At 42.0% G+C, this 18,923-nt stretch overlaps 1 long non-coding RNA gene across 1 annotated transcript in view; it reads left to right on the plus strand.

Annotated features, from left to right (window-relative positions):
• The window catches only part of LOC141131926 (uncharacterized), a 140,883-nt gene that overhangs the window by 39,236 nt on the left and 82,724 nt on the right, over window positions 1-18,923 (plus strand). The window contains exon 2 of the long non-coding RNA XR_012242842.1: window positions 12,925-13,061. This is a non-coding gene — a long non-coding RNA (uncharacterized lncRNA). The remainder of the gene's footprint in view (window positions 1-12,924; window positions 13,062-18,923) is intronic.

Consider the following 18,923-nt stretch of genomic DNA (forward strand, 5'->3'; position numbering starts at 1 on the left):
CACTGGTAAGCCAGTAATAGTGAAACTGAAGTGGGGTATGGAATACAAGCGATACGTGGTCTCTGTGGATGGATGGCTACATGAACATGTAGCTCGCCAATACAGAAAAGTATATTGATGGGGCATTGTCTGGACATCTTGAAGAAGCTCTAATAAGGTGTAATAATGTATTGTATATACAAGGAGTAGAAGAGGAAGAAGAAGATGGCGAGATGAGAGAATAAAGCAATTTCCAAATCAGTTTTGTAAATTTATTTATTTATTTATTTTTATTATTATTTTTTTAATCTTTTTTTTTGCATTTCTTGAACAAAAACACATATACAACAACAAACCAGTAAGTGCTTAACAAACATCTGTATGATTAGCATGTAATTTAAACAGTTTGTGACTTTAGGTGTGCTTACATGGGATACAGCGAGATAACTATTATTACTGAGGTCTCCTTACAATTTTGGAACCAACTATTGCTCGGTCAGATACAAATTCCTCTGCTTACAATTTCGGGCACATATGAGTACAGGTTGACATGTAAACCTGATTGTTAGCCTCTTCTTTTGTCCATTAATCCGTAGTTGGTTCAGCTAGCCACGTACGCCAAATTTTGTCATATTTCAGGGGACAACCTCTTTTGGCATACGTATCTTTATACAGTGGAAGGCTCTCATTTACTAGACGCTTCCATTGAACCAGAGAAGGCACCGTGGGTTTTTTCCAATGCATAGCAATATTTTTCCGGGCATAAAAGAATAATAACCCAATTAAAGTAACAGTCAGCACTATTGTTTCTATCAGGCCCAAAAGACACACCTCCATCGTCGTCAGTATTGTGACCGAGGCGACCAGATTGATCATATCTAGCACCTTGACCCAATATTGCTTTATCTTAGGGCAAGCCCAAAATGTATGTGTAAAATCCTCTGGTGAAGTGTTACACCTCCAGCATTCTGTGGAGTGCTCAGGTTTCATCTTATGAAGTCTATATGGTGTGTAGTATGCTCTGTGTACTATTTTAAGCTGCACAAGTCTATTTTGCAGTGAGACCAGGGAGCTAAAGGGGAAATCCCATACATCGTCCCAGTCATCGTTGTCCAGTGTAGGGATATCTCTTTGCCAACAGGACCAGAGTCTATCCATGGGTGGGAGAGACACAAATACCAGGTGTTCATAGATGTGAGGTTGGTTTTTCGGCATATCTGGAGTGAAATGTCTTCTCCAACCCTGACTGGACTACCATGCAGGAGGATTGTGGAAATTGTGCGGAGAAGGCATGAGATAGTTGTAGGTAGCGAAATACATAGTGATTTGGTATATTATGTGTCCATGAGAGTTGAGATAAGGAGATTAATGCATTATTCGATATTATCTGTGATACAAGTTTAATACCATATTTGGTCTATGCGTACGGATTTAACATTTTGTAAAAGTGAGGGATATTAGGATTCAGCCAAATCAGAGCGTTACGTGAGATCTCATTAGCTCTATATTTTTCCACCACTAGCCCTGCCCTCCATGCGCGTAAGGTTGTATGCATGGAGGGGGGTCAGGGGGTATGGGGCACGAGGTCTCCTGTAGACTAGCAATTTAAGTGCCTCTAGTGATCTCACCACCGCCGCCTCCAAGACTGTAGCTGAATCTGGGTCTAACCACCATGCCGCCTCACCAACTGTGCGGCTAGATAGTATTTTTAACAATCTGGGAATGCCATACCCCCCTGTGTTCTCAGTCTCATCAAGGTGCTCAGCTTATATCTGGGCGGTGAGGGGCCCCATAGAAAGGAAGTGAAAATCTGACTGAGTTTTTTAAAGAAAGATTTGGGAATCCATTGTAGGGAATGTCTAAAGAGGTAGGTAAGTTTGGGAATGATTTTCATTTTGAGAAGGTTGACTCTGCCCAATAAGGACAGAGGCAAATTTCCCCACTACTTAAGTTTGGTCTTTATATCTAATATTACTGGGTCTAGGTTGAGAGGGATGAACTCCATAGCTCGAGAAGAAAAGAAGAAACAGTGACACCTAGTTATTTGAAAGTATCTACCCATTGAAGGGGGTTGCCCGGGGGGGGGGAGTTTGTCTTTGCAGCCCGGTCTATTGGGAATAATAAAGATTTGGACCAGTTGACTCTAAGCCCGGTGACTGTGGAAAAGGTGTTCAGAACTGTAAGTGCACCCTGTAATGATGGACCTGCATCACCGAGAAAAAGTAGCATGTCATCGGCGTACAGGGCTACCCTCTCCTCCAGCAGACCGATGCGCAGACCCTTAATGTGTGGGGTAGTGTGCAGCGCCTCCGCCACCGGTTCTATGGTAAGGGTAAATAATGCCGGGGAGAGCGGGCATCCCTGTCTTGTTCCTCTGGAGAGTCTGAAGGGATCAGATAGTCGACCCCCCCCAGGCGTACCGAGGAGGTAGGGCACGTGTATATCACCTGAAGCCACTTAATGAAGAGCAAGGGGAACCCCATTCTACAGAATGTCTCCCAAAAGAAGAGCCACTCAAAGGTATCAAAGGCCTTCACAATGTCTAAGGAGGCAACAGCTCGAGATCCGTCATTGATGTGCTGGGCATGAGTATTTGTGAAAAGTCTAAGGAGGTTAACGTTGGTGGCTCTATGGGGCATAAAACCTGTTTGGTCGGAGTCTATTACTGAGGGTAGCATGGGGTATAATCTGATGGCAAGGAGTTTTTTTTAAATTTTAAAGTCATTATTTAGAAGCGCAATGGGCCTATAGGATGCACAGGATATAGGGTCCTTCTGAGGTTTATATATCAAGGTCAGATAGGCGTGGTACATAGATTCTGGTAATTTCCCCTCCGAGAGGCAATCCGTGTATAGTTAAGCCAACTGCGGTGCCAACACCTCACCATGTGTCTTATAGAAATCTATTGGCAAACCGTCAGGGCCTGGTGCCTTTCCGGAGGGGAAGGATTGGATTGCATTTAGAACCTCTAGGGCTGTGAAAGGCTGCACTGTCTCTCGTTTCGGGTCCGAGAGCCAGCTGAAAGCCAGGGATTCTAATAGATCCCGTAGATCCTCAGGCCAAAAGTCGGAAGGGAGACCGGAGTTATAGAAAGTTCCATAAAAGTTATTAAATTTTTTTAATATGTCTGAGGTGGTTGACACCGTCTCACCACCAGGAGTGGTTATAGTGGAGATCAGTGTGAGTGGTTGGTCATGTTGGGCCATCATGGCTAAAAGTCATCCATTCCTGTCATCCTGTTCAAAGAAAGGTTGCCTGTTTTAATATGTTTCTAGCTTTGTGATTTCTGTCAGGTGAAGGTTCAGTTCTCTTTGGGCAGCCGACAAGAGATCAAAGTGGCCTGGGGTAGGGTCTGAGTTATATGTAGTAGTATGATCTATTACCGACTGCTGCAAAGACGAAGTCTCAAGTGCCTGTTTCTTTCTGGTGGCGGCGATAAAGGAAATATATTGCCCTCTACTGTAGGCCTTGAAAGCATCCCATGTGGTGCCTGGAGAGGAGGACCCCGTGTTCCGCTCCCAGAATGCATTTAACAATGATGGTAGTTCATCTGTAAGGTCTGGATGGGAGATCCATTCTGGACCCAGCCTCCATAAAGCTGCGCTACGGGAGGCAGGAGCGTGGAATACAACAGCCAGGGGGCTATGATCCAACAGTCCACTAGGTAAATAAGTTGCCTCCAGTACATCCGCCAGCAGTAGTGGGTTGGCGAAAGCCAGGTCTATCCATGAGGCAGTTTTATGGGAAGCTGAAAAACAAAAGTAGGATCAAGTAGTAGGGTGTTTCCATCTCCATGTTTCAACTAAGCCTATTGCCTGAGCCCATGTGGACAACTCTGTGCAATGATTTTTAGAAGGGGTGGGTCTGCCAAGATCAGATGACATGATGGCATTGAAGTCACCCATGACTAATATTTTCCTGGGGCAAAAAGGGGTGATCCTCTCCAGAACCGTGTACAAGATCGTGGGGGAGAAAGGTGGAGGAACGTAGATATTTACCACAATATATCTTTGTGACCACAAGGTAAACACCACCAGAGCAAATTTACCCTGGGGATCTGTACATATCTCTTCAATTACACATGGGAAGTTCTTGTGTACCAGAAGTGATACTCCCCTTGCGTAGGTGGAGTACGTGGCGTGAACCGCCTTTTGAATCTATGGCTTCCTCAGTGTTAGGATTTTGCTGCTCATAAGGTGGGTCTCCTGGAGAAAGATAAGTTGAGGAGAATTGGATTTTAGGTATTGAAATAAGAGGGCTCTCTTGAATTTGAAATTTAGGCCTCTAACATTCCATGAAAGAACGGTAAAGGAGTTAGCCTTTTGTTCAGCCATTAGGTCTAGACTTTATCAGCATGACAGGATATCGAGGAGGGTGAATCTGGAGACTAGTTATGAGCAGGATAATCTCGGCCATGACACACCAATGATTGTTAGCACTTAGACACAGTAAAAACTTTAAACATAACAATAAACCAAACAAAAAAATTATGGCTGTTACTGATTAAAATTTTGGTGTTCAATTAATCGTTTTTTTTTTAAATCGATTAATCGACTAATTTTGATTAATTATAACACACATACAGATCCAACTACTTTTAGCTGATTTAGCACCGTTGTTATGGCAACAGCCGAAGCTGGACATAGCGGGGCATAGCTAGGACATCACACGCCATAAACTCAGCCTCACCGTGCCCATAATCTCAGCCTTACCGTGCCCATAATCGCAGCCTTACCGTGCCCATAATCGCAGCCTTACCGTGCCCATAATCGCAGCCTTACCGTGCCCATAATCTCAGACTTACTTAAATTACTTAAATCTATCCCCTATTTTGTAGATGCTATAATTTTTGCGCAAACCAATCAATATACACTTATTGCGATTTTTTTACCAAAAATATGGAGAATACATATTGGCCTAAACTGATGAAAAAATGTGTTTATTTAAAAAAAAAAAATTAGGATATTTATTATAGCAAAAAGTAAAAAATATTGTGTTTTTATTTAAAATTGTCGCTCTTTTTTTTTGTTTATAGCACAAAAAAAAGGACGCATCATATACCAACAAAAGAAAGCTCTATTTGTGGGAAAAAAAGGACATCAATTTTGTTTGGGTACAGCATCGCACGACCGCACAATTGTCAGTTAAAGCGACAAAGTGCCGTATCGCAAAAAATGGCTTGGTCATTAAGGGGGCAAATCCTTCCGGGGCTGAAGTTGTTAAAATCACTGCTCCTTTAATACATGTCCCCAGGGCAGTACCCGGGCCCCCATACCATTTTTATGGCCAATAACTTGCATATAAGCCTTCAAAATGGGCACTTTTGATTTTTCAAGTTCGGGTCCCATAGACCTTAATAGGGTTTGAGGTTCGGGTCCGAACTTTTCGGCTGTTCTAGAGTTATGGCCCGAACCGGGGGGTGCTGGGCCCAACTCTATCATTGAGAATGTAAACCAAATCTGTGTATAAGGAGCCCCCCTGAACTTGCAGTGCTATGGGCCACCCAAGGTCTAAATCTGGCTCTGTACGCAGTGATCTTCCTGGCAGGATACCTCAGAGGGGTTTGGACAAGGATCTGAACATGCCTTAGCTTATCCCTGTTTGCCATCAGGACCTACACCAGGAAGAGCATGAACAAGAATTTTCATGGCCAGTTCCTCAGGTTTAATTTAATAAAAGCTGCAGATTTAAAAATATTGACTTTTGAAATTACACTAATATGTTAACTTAGCTTGCTGATCAGCCGCCGTCATTATACTGCGGCAGGTTGGCACGATCCCACGAACCGTCGTAGCTGTACATCGGCTCCTATAAGTGGGATAGCAGACGCGCGCGTGCCCGCTGCACTGCGGGTGTGCCGATGCATGTGGCCGGCGGTCAAGATGACCACTGATCGGGCACGAGAGCAAGAACAGGGACGTGTGTGTGCAAACACACACGTCCCTGTTCTGTGAGGAGAGGCAGATCGTGAGTTCCTACTAGCTAGGAACAACGATCTGTCATCTCCTCTAATCAGTCCCATCCTCCTACAGTTAGAACACACACTAGGGAACACAGTTAACCCCTTGATCGCCCCCTTCCTTGCCAGTGACATTTACACAGTAATCAGTGCATTTTTATAGCACTGATCGATGTATAATTGTCAATCATCCCAAAAATGTGTCAAAAGTGTCCGATCTGTCGGCCATAATGTCGCAGTCCCGATAAAAATCGCAGATCACCCCCATTACTAGTAAAAAAAAAAAAATAATAAAAAAATGCAATAAATCTTTTCCCTATTTTTTAGACGCTATAACGTTTGCGCAAACCAAACAATATATGCTTATTGCGATTTTTATTAGCAAAAATATATAGAAGAATACATATCGGCCTAAACTGAGGAAAAAATTTGCTTTTTTTAAAAAAAAAAATTGGGGATATTTATTATAGCAAAAAGTACAAAATAGTGTTTTTTCAATTGTCGCTCTTTTTTTGTTTATAGCGCAAAAAATAAAAACCGCAGAGATGATCAAACACCACCAAAAGAAAGCTCTATTTGTGGGAAAAAAAGGATGTCAGTTTTGTTTGGGTACAGCTTTGCACGACCGCGCAATTGTCAGTTAAGGCAACGCAGTGCCGTATTGCAAAAAATGGCCTGGTCATTGAGCAGCCAAATCTTCCGGGGCTGAAGTGATTAAAGCTTTTATGAGACTTTATGATTGGGTTTGCATATACTTTAACCTCTCCACTAGAGTTATAACAGAGCGAAGTGAAATATTGCAGCGTCACAGGGTTATTTGGAACATGTACTGTATGTGGTACTTTGTCAAGATTGCTGTTTTTTCACCATGCATGAATTGCAGTAGCATTGGCCTAATGAAAAAGATAAATTACGTTCTCATTATCGCTTTTAGACATTAAACTATAAGAAGGCTTTTGCACTGAAAGCAGTGAATACTACCATTCTTCAAGTGTGTGAATGAAAGGTTGGTAATGCTTCTAAAACTGCGATAGTTAGGACTTGCCATTTAATCCACCTCTTAACCTTCTCTGCATTATAAAATCCATTTAATGTCTTATGTATAGACTTACTGTATACTTAAGAAGAGAATGACATATGCAAGGGGTTGTGCTGGGCATTTTCTTAGGCTGTAGGATTCGTATTCTAGAGGCAAGAAAACTTATAATAGAAAATATTACATATATAAGCAAATAAAAAAAAAAACAGTGCAGTGCCACATATAACAGATTTTTAAATGTCCATTAGCACAGTCCAAACAGTGTTAGAGGTGATTCCAGCCCATGCACCACAGACAAATCAAGCCTCTCGCCTCATACATTTGATGATGATTGTAATATTCCATGTATACTGTATATTTGCTATAAATTCCATTCTTTATTTTCTCATTCTATATGATTTTGTAGCTATGATTTCCCATAACTGGAAAATGAGTCAAAATGTTTCCTTGCAACAATGATAATGGTATTCTGTCTATTACTTTATAGACCTGGCAAAGACCGCAAAATACCTGTATATTTCAGCCAGATTCTAAAGCCTCGTACACACGATCGGATTTTCGTCCGGGAATTGTGTGATGACATTCTGTTTGCCTAAAATCCGACCGTTAGTACGCTCCATCAGACAATTGTTGGCCAACTTTCCGCCAACAAATGTTGGATGGCAGGCTAGTAAATTTTCGACGGACAACAGTCTGTTGTCAGATTTTCCTATTGTGTGCACACAAGTCCATCACACAAGTCCAAAGTACAAACATGCATGCTTGGAATCATTGCTCACCAAACACGATATTAGCAGAGGGTGCCAAAGGGTGGCGCTCAAGAGCTGAAATTCCACGTAGTGCGTCACTACATTGGTGTTTGTTGGCTGACAATTGTGTACCATTTGTATGCAAGACAAGTTCACTCTGCCATTCAGGGTGGACATGGACATAGCCTGTTCTCATCTATGGGGCAATCAGATGGAAACAGACCGCTTGTCTGTTTCCATCCGACTATCATCCGATCCATTAGACAGCTGGGGAAGAGGTCCCCCATCCATCTGTTGTGGCAGACAGGATCGGATGGCGGGAGGTGTCAGAGGATATATGTTCGCTGACATTTGCTGCTCCATAGAAGAGACTGGAGGGTCCGATCAGGTCTGCCTGGAAAATTGACAGGCAGACCTGATCGGATCGCCTGTGTGAAAGGGGCCTTATGGCTCATGCACACAGTCATTTAGGGGCATACACCAGCCAGATAAGCACATTTCTGTGGCCAGTATGGCCAGGTGTTTCTCTTCAGCTGCAGATAGGAAGTCTGTACAAATCAAGGACAAGCTGAACTGTCTATGGCTGTTTGCAGTTGTTTGCATGTAATTAAACATGGCGCAATTACCCGTGGCTAGGGATGAATGTGTGCCCCTGGGTACAAACTAATGGCAGATATATGCTTCATGTGCAATCACATGTGAACAACTGCAGATAGTTTAGCCTTTCATTGATTTGTACAGCCGATCAGAAACACCTAGCTATACCTACCACAGAAATACCCTGATCTATAGTGCATTGCAAAAGTGTTTACCCTCTTGGCATTTTTCGTGTTTTGTTGCCTCACAACCTGGAATTAACATGGATTGTTTGAGGATTTGCATCATTTAATTTACAGAACATGCCCACAACTTTGAAGATGTTTTTTTTTTTTTTTTTTATTGAGAAGCAAACAACAAATAGGACAAAATAACAGAAAAAGTCAATGTGCATAACTATTCACCCCCCTAAAGTGAATACTTTGTAGAGCCACCTTTTGCGGCTATCACAGCTTCAAGTTGCTTTGGATAAGTCTCTATGAGCTTGCCGCATCTTTCCACTGGGATTTTTGCCCATTCCTCCTTGCAAAACTGCTCCAGCTCCTTCAAGTTGGATGGTTTGTGCTTGTGAAAAGCAATCTTTAAGTCTGACCACTGATTTTCGATGGGATTGAGGTCATGGCTTTGACTAGGCCATTCCAACACATTTACATGTTTCCCCTTAAACCACTCAAGTGTTGCTTTAGCAGTGTGTTTGGGGTCATTGTAATGCTGGAAGGTGAACCTCCGTCCTAGCCTCAAATCACACACAGAGTGGTACAGGTTTTGCTCAAGAATATCCCTGTATTTAGCACCATCCATCTTTCCCTCAACTCTGACCAGTTTCCCAGTCCCGACTGCTGAAAAACATCCCCGCAGCATGATGCTGCCACCACCATGTTTCACTGTGGTGTTCTTTGGGTGATGTTATCTGTTGGGTTTGCGCCAGACATAGCGTTTTCTTTGATGGCCAAAAAGTAAAATTTTAGTCTCATCAGACCAGAGCACCTTCCTCCATACATTTTGGGAGTCTCCTACATGCCTTTTTGCAAACTCAAAACGTGCCATTTTGCTTTTTGCCGAAAGTAATGGCTTTCTTCTGGCCACTCTGCCATAAAGCCCAACTCTATGGAGAGTACGGCTTATTGTCGTCCTATGTACAGATACTCCAGTCTCTGCTGTGGAGCTCTGCAGCTCCTCCAGGGTTACCTTAGGTCTCTGTGCTGCCTCTCTGATTAATGCCCTCCTTGCCTGGTCCGTGAGTTTTGGTGTGCGGCCTTCTCTTGGCAGGTGTGCTGTTTGTGCCATGTTCTTTCCATTTTAACCAAATAATTTGATGGTGCTCCTAGGGATCATCAAAGATTTGGATATTTTTTTTTATAACCTAACCCTGACTTGTACTTCTCAACAACATTGTCCCTTACTTGTTTGGAGAGTTACTTGGCCTTCATGGCAGTGTTTGGTTAGGGGTGCCTCTTGCTTAGGTGTTGCAGCCTCTGAGGGCTTTCAAAGAGGTGTATATATGTAATGACAGATCATGTGACACTTAGATTGCACACAGGTGGACATCATTTCACTAATTATGTGACTTCTGAAGGTAATTGGTTGCACCAGAGCTTTTTATGGGCTTCATAACAAAGGGGGTGAATACATACGCACATGCCAATTATCAGGTTTTTTTTCTGAAAAATAGTATATATTTTTCTAATTTTACTTCACCAACTTAGACTATTGTGTTCTGATCCATCACATATAATTCAGATTAAAAAAAACATTGAACTAAAGGCTGTAATGCAACAAAATACGTAAAAAGCCTAGAGGGGTGAATACTTTTGCAAGGCACTGTAGGTGTATCAGTACACCTAGACTCAGAACAGCACAGTGGCGAGATTATACATTTTATCTTGCTATAAAGAAGTCTATTACTTGTTCTTCTAGAACACTTCATCTGCAGCGTGAGAATAAGCTACCCACCCACAATCATTTCTTAGATTTAGACACATGGCCTTGGTGCTTCAGCGGTAGTAAACAATTTCTATTGTGCTAATTCCATGACATTATATATCATCAAGTTCTCCTTCAGATTTCTTGTGTTCAGTATAAATATAGCATGTACATAAAGGTATACAGTGATGATTTCTAGGTCCCTGTGAAAGACATACACAATCAGTGCTGTGAACAATTGTATGTCCATGTCTTTCTATAGGCTGGTCATGGATTTTGAAATACACTTTATATTAACACTCTTTAAATCTTGTATATGGGTTTCATAGCTGTGCTAGCAAAAGTGTTTTTGATTCTGAGCAATTCTAAGCATTCCTGCCTTCATTGTGGTCTTTAACCGAAATGATATTGGTAATGAAGCACTTGTCATTCAGTGTATGCTATAATTATCATCTATATCCTAGAGGTGGCTGAATGCACAGCACACATGTCATCAGTATTAGTTCAGCCAATTTGAATTGTGACAAGCATTATCGAGCTGTAGTCACAGAGTGTTATCATTGGAACAGTAAAACAGTTAAGGATGTATGCATCTAAACTTTAGAATCTTTTTTTAGTTTTCTACTATAATTAAAATGAAAACCTTCCACTTACAGTGTATGTAAACCCTATCAATAAACATTCTTATTTGCTTCCATTTGGTGTGCTAGATACACCATGTGAAGTGTTTTTGTTAAATCTCTTTAATAAATGCAAAAAATACCTGCTGATTTTAGCAGAAATTCTTTGAGCTTGTGGTCTGTGCTCATTGTTAAAAAAAAATAGAAATCCTAATGCCGCGTACACACGAGCGGACTTTTCGACAGGACTGGTCCGACTGACTTTTAGACGGACTTTCGATGGACTTTCCCAACAAACGGACTTGCCTACAAGCGATCACACCAAAGTCCGACGGATTCGTACGTGTTGACATACGACCGGACTAAAATAAGGAAGTTCATAGCCAGTAGCCAATAGTTGCCCTAGCGTCGGTTTTCGTCCGTCGGACTACAGACGAGCGGATTTTTCAATAGGAACTGGGTCCGGCGGAGTTCTGACGTAAAGATTTGAAACATGTTCCAAATCTAAAGTCCGTCAGATTTTCGACCAAAAAAGTCCGCTGCAGGTCCGATGAAGCCCACACACAGTCGAATTGTCCGCCGGACTCGGTCCGTCGGACCAGTCCGGTTGAAAAGTCAGCTCGCGTGTACGCTGCATTAGATTTCCAAAGATCCTGATGTCACACTCATCAAGGCAAAGGGGCTCTAAAGTTGAGGTCCATAATAATTTTTTCCCCTTTTCTGCCATAACAATTTAGGAATGGGAGCAGCAGCTTTATAGCCCTTAGTTGACTTTCAATAGGAAAAAAAAGAAAAAGTGGAAAAAAAAAAAAAAAAAACACAAGGAGGCGGAAGTATTGCCTCCTGAACAAATGCAAATCTCCTTTCACCATCCTCTGATAAGCAACCTTAAAGAGCTTTCTCTATTTGCCTTGCACAAAATGGGCAGTCAGCACTGGACAAATTGCTCATATCTATCTATTAGAAACCAATACTTTTGCAGACTGGGTCACCTGCTGCTGAGAAGAAGTCTCAGTTGGCCCAGGCTGAAAATGTAAGGGCACTTTTTGTCTTTCACCCTTGCCTTTGCTAGCCTAATGCCGCGTACACACGATCGGACATTCCGACAACAAAATCCTGGATTTATTTCCGACGGATGTTGGCTCAAACTTGTCTTGCATACACACGGTCTCACAAATGTTGTCAGAAATTCCGAACGTCAAGAACGCGGTGACGTACAACACATACGAAGAGCCAAGAAAAATGAAGTTCAATAGCCAGTGCGGCTCTTCTGCTTGATTCCGAGCATGCGTGGAATTTTGTGCATTGGAATTGTGTACACACGATCGGAATTTCCGACAACAGATTTTGTTGTCGGAAAATTTGAGAACCAGCTCTCAAATTTTTGTTGTTGGAAATTCCGACAACAAATGACCGATGGAGTCTACACATGGTCAGAATTTCAGACAACAAACTCACATCGAATGTCAGAAATTCCGACCGTGTGTACGCGGCATTGAACTCTAAAGCTAAACTTCTTTACTGTAATGCATTCCTTGCATTAGGTAAAAAAAAGTTTTCTATCTCTGCCCCCCACCCCTTTCCCTATGTGAAGGGATTCGAGAGGAGAGAATAGATTCAGCACTGTGTATGCTTGCATCTCTTCTTCCCTCTCTTCCTCTTCACACAGCACTTGAGTAGCAACATTGGCTCCTGCTGCTGTGAATTAAATGCAGTGAGGAGGAAGTGGGGTGTTTGCCATGGGGACAGACGAAGAAAAGGAGGAGCCAGGATCATCAGTGGGGGACCCGAGAAGAGGAGGATCTGGGCCGCTCTGTGCAATACCACTGCACAGAGCAGGTGAGTATAACATATTTCTTATTTGAATTTAAAAAAAAATTGACTTTAGTAACGCATTAAGAAAGGAGCTTCACCCTTATCAAAAAAAAAAAACCCCAATAAAGGCACTTTTAGAAATGTTTAGTAATGTCAATCTACAAACAAGATACTTCTAGATAATAGCAGGCTTTTTATTCGTTGCACATCTTATTTTTCTTTTCTTCCCCGTTCTTCTTACAGTGGCCATTTTCACTATCTCCTGGAACTCTGGATCTGCCTCCTGCAACATGTGACAGGAACTTCCCAGGATGCAGTTGTGAGGCCCTGGTACATTACTTCAGTACTTCAAGAAACCAGGAAGTGGAAAAACAGTAATTGTAAGTAGATTAAGAAAAAGTTTGTTTAAAGTGATTGTAAACCCTTACATAAATCTACTGAATTGATTAGCCTCAGGTGATACCCAGAGATGAAACAAATCCTCCTACATATGTTGTACTTGTTTATCTGCAGTTTCCTCTCCTTTACAACCTCCTAAAGCACATATTTTACACAGCATTTCTGAGCTCCAGAAGGCAGGGGTCAAGGATCTGATGTCACAGCATAGAATACAGCAGAGTGTAATCTGATATTTTTGCTGGGAATGGACACACCACCCTCTACACCAGGGGTTGCCAACTGACGGCCCTCCAGCTGTTGCGAAACTGCAAGGCTGGCAGTTACAAGCATGACTCTCACAGGCAGAGGCATGATGGGACTTGTAGTTCCGCAACAGCTGGGGGGGCAGCAGTTTGAGACCCCTGCTCTACACAGTCTCATAGGGAAACAAGCACAGCTGAGGCTGTCACTCACGTTCTGTGTGCTGGGGGGGGGCATCCCCTGGAATTGCTTGGTGTTAGGATAGACTAAATGACTCAACAGCAGACAGAAATCACACTTGGTGCTTTGTATTAAGGCAGGTATACATACTTTGTTTATTTTTCATTTCAGAGGTTTACAACCACTTTAACTAATGAATGTAAGGTGAGTTCATATAAGCATGCAGAGCTGCATGCTCATGTGACTTTTACTAAAAGAGGGGTAGGGTCCACTTTAAAGTTTAGAATTGAACATTAAAGTGGTTCTAAAGTAGAAAAGGTTCTATACGAGAACCTATAGAGATACGTAACTTCCTGGGGCTAGTAAAAAGTTCAAGGGCCCAAATTATTCACTGTGGAGGATTCCTCCATCAACTTTGATCAAACATTATGAAACATATTCTTTCTGACCATGTGCTCATAGGTATCTCAATAGAAAGGCAGGTTTGCATTAATGAGAGGTTTCCAGAATTCTTGAGAGAGGGAGGTAGCTTACTTCCAATGCATGGCAATGGACTTTCAAGCATAGAAAGGGGACAGACCCAGAAAAGCTCTCTCTGCTACAATGGGGGTCATGTCTTCCACTAAGCCCAGAAGGCACACCTTTGGCTCCAGTGGGAGGTAAGCCTGAGCTAAATCAATTAAGCCCACCACTCTGGACTGAAACTGAAAGATAGATGGGCAGGTCCAGAAAACATGAAAAAAATCACCATCTGGATGAGCGCAATTCCAGCATACAGAAGGCAAAGCAGGATTAAGCCTAAGTAACCTATGGGGAGTGAAATACCGTACACCCTATGCAGAAGTTTATATTGAAACAGTCTATCTGGAGCTGAGACCAGTTGTTTAACGTGATTGTAAAGTCTCATTTTGTTTCCTATAAAAATAACAAACATGTTATACTTACCTGCTCTGTTGCAGTGGATTTGCACAGAGCAGCCCAGATACTCCTCTTCTCGGGTGTCTCTTCTGTGATCCCAGTCCCTCCCTCCTGTTCAGTGCCCCCACAGTAAGCAGCTTGCTATGGGGGCACCCGAGACGAGTCACAGCTCCCTGTGTCCATTCAGACAAGGAACCACGACCCGGCCCCGCTCCTCTCCTGATTGGCTAGATGACTTTGACAGCAGTGGCAACCAATGGTGCCATTGCTGTGTCTCAGCCAATCAGGAGGGAGAATCTCAGACGGCTGAGATTTGTGGACATCGCTGGACAAAGAGGGACCTCAGGCAAGTATTAGGGGGGCTGAGGGGAGCTGCTGCACACAGGAGGCTCTTTTATTTTTATGCATAGAATGCATTAAGATAAAAAAGCCTTCTGAATTTACAATCCCATTAAGGCGGGGTTCACACTGATGCGGTCTGCTACATTGCATGTCATTTGTACAGGAATCGGACTGAATTCCTGTACAAATGACATGTGAATTCAGTGCAGTGTGAATTGGCCCATACATTATAAAAAGCTCTGGTGCAACCAATTACCTTCAGAAGTCACATAATTAGTGAAATGATGCCCAACTGTGTGCAATCTAAGTGTCACATGATCTGTCATTACATATACACACCTCTTTGAAAGCCCCAGAGGCTGCAACACCTAAGCAAGAGGCACCCCTAACCAAACACTGCCATGAAGACCAAGGAACTCTCCAAAGAAGTAAGAGACAATGTTGTTGAGAAGTACAAGTCAAGGTTAGGTTATGAAAAAAAAATATCAAAATCTTTGATGATCCCTAGGAGCACCATCAAATCTATCAACCAAATGGGAAGAACATGGCACAACAGAAAACCTGCCAAGAGAAGGCCGCACACCAAAACTCACGGACCGGGCAAGGAGGGCAGTAATCAGAGAGGCAGCACAGAGACCTAAGGTAACCCTGGAGGAGGTGCAGAGTTCAACAGCAGAGACTGGAGTATCTGTACATAGGACAACAATAAGCCGTACGCTCCACAGAGTTGGGCTTTATGGCAGAGTGGCCAGAAGAAAGCCATTACTTTCAGCAAAAAACAAAATGGCACGTTTTGAGTTTGCGAAAAGGCATGTGGGAGACTCCCAAAATGTATGGAGGAAGGTGCTCTGGTCTGATGAGACTAAAATTAAACTTTTTGGCCATCAAAGAAAACGCTATGTCTGGCGCAAACCCATCACATCACCCAAAGAACACCATCCCCACAGTGAAACATGGTGGTGGCAGCATCATGCTGTGGGGATGTTTTTCAGCAGTTGGGACTGGGAAACTGGTCAGGGTTGAGGGAAAGATGGATGGTGCTAAATACAGGGATATTCTTTAGCAAAACCTGTACCACTGCGTGTGTGATTTGAGGCTAGGACGGAGGTTCACCTTTCAGCAGGACAATGACCCCAAACACACTGCTAAAACAACATTTGAGTGGTTTAAGGGGAAACATGTAAATGTGTTGGAATGGTCTAGTCAAAGCCCAGACCACAATGCAATAGAAAATCTGTGGTCAGACTTAATGCATTCTATGCATTAAGATGAAAAACCTTCTGTAGTGCTGCAGCCCCTCAGCCCCCCAGTTTTACATACCTAAAAGCTGTCATCTTCCGTCCGGAAATGAGCACACCAGCTTTAGCTGGTGTCTCGTGTCCTGATTGGAAAGATTGATAGCAGCACAGCCATTGGCTCCCGCTGCTGTCAATCAAATCCAATGACGCAGCATCGGGGGGGGGGGGATGAGTCCTGCATTCTGTGTGAATGGACACAGATGCAGGACTTGGGAGCGCTCCTGCACGGGTGTCCACCGTAGGAGAGTCTTCTCCAACGTGGACACTCGGTGCGGGAAGGAGCCACCAGCGCCGCTGAGGGACCCAAGAAAGAGGAGGAGCGGAGCCACTCTGTGCAAAACGAACTGCACAGTGGAGGTAAGTATGACATGTGTGTTATTTAACAAAAAAAAAACAAAAAAAAATAAAAACAAGGGTTTATAACCCTTTTAAGGATTGTTAGACAGCAATGCACCTACAGTATGTTCAGATCTATAAAAAAAACAAAAACAAAACAAAAAAAAAAAAAGGACTACAAATGTGTTTCTTTTTCTTTTCACCCTTGTGCAAGAACTTGCAAACCATATTGTTACTTCAATGCACAGTAAGCTGAAAGATCTGAACAGCTTCATCATTTGATATTACAGAGCATTTTTTGTTCTTTTTAATACATGCTCGTGCTTCACAGTAAATTAGGCGTTTGTTATGAAAATGTCAGTTGACAAATACATTCAATAATGCTTAGCTTATTGATATATATAATACAAATAACCGGCTATATGTGTTTGCAAAACATAGTTATTAAATATCAGAATTCAGTAACACAGTCGTCATTCAGCTGGATATATAATACACACACTGGATTAATAACCCGCTGAATGTAAGCAGCTTCAGGCCGACTCCACGGGCTGGTTTGTAACTTTAAAATAACATACTATTCCAACATGGGGGGCTTTGAAAGGGAAGAAAAAAAAAAAAGAAAAACACACCATGAATCTCCTCTCAGTATAAGGTACAATATACTTTTTCTTTTCAGCTTCACTACAAAACACCCAAATAAATAAGGGGAAGCTATAATTTTTTAACAAAATGTAACAATGTATTATGAACATTCTTTACAAATAATACGCTTGTTTCTGCAGTTTGAATACTTGCTTCTTGATGGCCATATAGAGTACAATTGTAAGGGATATCATTTTAATTTAATATACAGTGGCAAGAAAAAGTATGGGAACCCCTTGGAATTAACTGTTTTTCTGCAGTCATTTGACATACGAATATACAACACATTGTGCTTAAAGTGTTACTAAGCCCACAACAGTAAAATCAGTCTGTATATGCAGTAAAACATACTTGCTATACTCACTGTAGAACATAAGGGGTTAATCCTCTGCATTATGTAAAAAGGCTATTTGATCCTGTCTTCTTTGATTCTCACCTTCATCCACAGTCCCCAATCCATCTGCTGATAGAACAGAGCCTTAGGGTCACTCTGCACCTGCTCAGTTTGGTGTGTATTTCTAGTGAGTTTTCTTTTCTTGGGAGGGTGCATGTGATCAGCACAGGGCCAATCATCACTGTCCAAACAGAGGGTAAGGGATCCTGTAGCCTCATAGGACAATCAGGGGAGAATGAAAACTCCTCCTACAAGCATTAACCAGACACTGATAGAGGTCATAAGACTGCTATATACTGCTGATGAGAAAAGGTATTTAGCAGTTAATAATTACTAAAACAATTGAATTTCCATGTTCTGTGTACTGTGGGAGACCAGATATAGTGAATGCAGGGTCCTGGGTTTAGTAACACTTTAAGCTGATGTCACAATTTCTCATGTGTTTATTGTCAGTAGTGTGCACACCTGGAGTCCAATTAATGAAATTACTTTGGAGGTGTGGTTTAGAGCTATTTTTATAAAAGACACTCAAACATTTTAAGACTGCTGTACATAAGAAGCATCATAGAAAAAAAAAAGGACAAATAAAAACCTGACTGAGCTCAACCTCAAATGTACACACTGTATGCTGTATCCATAAGCACATGTAATGTAAGAGGACCTAGTGAAGTGATCTGACACATATGGTAATGTAGAAAATAGCTTTATTTTTTTTTACACAAGTATATAAATAATACAAAGCCCACTTTCTATGTAATAAAATCATTATTGGCCAACTATTAAAAAACACACAACCATGGCAGCTGCAGGGAAGTTGAATAGATAACTTCCTCTCCCCCAAAAAAAGAAAGGGGGAAAAAAGGTATTGGCACTTGTTCATAAATGTATATGCCCCAATGAGGGGTACAGTCTATATCAACTAGATCAAAAAACATATATAACGTTGCCTCCTCCATATTGTAAAGTGGTAATGTATAGCTCATAGCTCAATATTACTGAGGATTCCTTCAAAGTCCATGAAAAAATCTTCTCATGGATATGCAGAAGTCCAGACCACATGTAAACAAGGTTGCCCCCAAGTGGCTGACCACGTTATAAATTCTTTGGGCTGTGGTGTGAAATGAACTCAGCTACCGTGTTTCCCCGAAAATAAGGCCTACCTCGAAAATAAGACCTAGTGTTATTTTCCAGGAAGGCTGCAATATAAGCCCTACCCCGAAAATAAGCCCTAGTTTAAAATGCTTGTAAAATCCTATAACCCACTCTATTACAGTAGTATATAATGTACAATGTGTGTGTTTCTGTAATATAAATGTGAGGAAGAGAGTTCTGGCACGTCACAGAATGGCGCTATAACGAAGGTATCTGGCACAATTATATTACATAAACACACACATTGTACATTATAGACTACTGTAATAAAGTGGATTATAGGATTTTACAAGCATTTTTACTCAGTTCACACTGGGGATTCCTGTCAGGCAGGGGGA

Source organism: Aquarana catesbeiana, linkage group LG03, assembly GCF_042186555.1.
Source record: "Aquarana catesbeiana isolate 2022-GZ linkage group LG03, ASM4218655v1, whole genome shotgun sequence".
Lineage (NCBI taxonomy): Eukaryota > Metazoa > Chordata > Amphibia > Anura > Ranidae > Aquarana > Aquarana catesbeiana.